The following is a 1,549-nucleotide window of genomic DNA, read 5'->3' on the forward strand; positions in this document are numbered from 1 at the left end:
ATTTTATTTATTTATTTTACACAACCAAATGACCTACATGGTGCTTAGTTTCTGGGCACTGGATGGGGTGCACCTTTCTCAAAAGGAGAGAAGGATCCTTGGGGAAAAACTAGTGGGGATCACCGAGAGGGCTTTAAACTAGGTCTGAATGGGGATGGTAGGGATAGTGAGCATTCCCACGATAAGGTGTGGGATGGCATAGCTAGATTAGAGGGACAGGGTGCTAGGACGGGACTTGAAGGACCCACTGCCTTGAGACGTGATGGCAACATGTAACGTGAAATCCTACGATGATGAGGCAGTGGCTGCTGAGGCAACAGGAGAAGGCAACGAGGAAAACTCAAGGGAAATACTTAAAAGGAATTAAGGAGTTATCCTTTAAGGAGATGACTAGATCAGCTGCTCAGCTGAAGTGCCTCAACATCAATGCACACAGCTTGGGAAACAAACAGGAGGAGCTGGAAGCTACTGAGCTACTAGAAAACCACAATATAGTTGCCATCATTGAAACCTAGTGGGATGATTCCCACAACTGGAGCGTGGCTATCGACAGCTACAAGCTGTTCAGAATGGACAGGCAAGGTAGGAGGGGAGAAGGTGATGTTATCTACATCAGGAAAGGAATAGAATGTGAAGAGCTGTCCCTAAAGAATAGTTAGAGCAAGTCAGAAGTCTATGGGTGACAGTTAGAGATCAAGGCAGCAAAGGGAGCCTTGTGATTGGAGTCTACTACAGGACACCAGATAAATCAGAGCCTGCCAATGAGGCTTTCTACCTCCAGCTACAGGGGGTGTCACACTAGGAGACTTCAACCACCCAGACATCTGCTGGGAAAGTAATATGGTGAGCACTAGGCAATCCAAGAGGAATGCATTGAGGATAACTTTGAGTTAAGTAATAGATGGCCCCATCAGGGCAGATGCAATACAGGACCAGTTGCACAGCAATGCAAAGGAACTGATTGGTGACATCAGGACTGGAGGCTGCCTGGGCTGTAGTGGCCATGCTGTGATTGAGTTCATGCTCCGGAGGGATATGAGACAAGCAAAGAATAAAATTAGGATGCTAAATTTTAGGAGAGCTAACTTCCAGCTCTTGAGGGAGTTAGTCAACAAAGCACCCTGGAAAAGTTTCATCACAAGCAAGGATATGGAGCAGATCTTTAAGGAAGCTTTCCTCAGGGTACAAGAGCTCTCCATCCCCAGGTGTAGCAAGTCAGGAAAGGAAGGCAAGAGACTGGCATGGCTGAACTGGGACCTTCTGAGTAAACTGAAGAGCGAGAAGAAAATGCACAGGCAGTGAAAATGGACAGGAATCGTAGGAAGAGAATAAGGAAGCTAGTAGTCTGTGTAGAGATGGGGTCAGGAAAGCCAAGGTCCAGCTTGAACTTAACTTGGCAAGGGATGCCAAAAAGAGCAAGAAAGGCTTCTACAGGTACCTCAACTAGAAAAGGAAAGTCCAGGAGGGTGTACCCCCCCCCCAGTGAGTGACACAAGCAGGCTGGTAACAACAGACAAGGAGGAGGCTGAGGTACTCAACATTTTTGCCT

Source organism: Meleagris gallopavo, chromosome 1, assembly GCF_000146605.3.
Source record: "Meleagris gallopavo isolate NT-WF06-2002-E0010 breed Aviagen turkey brand Nicholas breeding stock chromosome 1, Turkey_5.1, whole genome shotgun sequence".
In the NCBI taxonomy this organism is placed as follows: domain Eukaryota; kingdom Metazoa; phylum Chordata; class Aves; order Galliformes; family Phasianidae; genus Meleagris; species Meleagris gallopavo.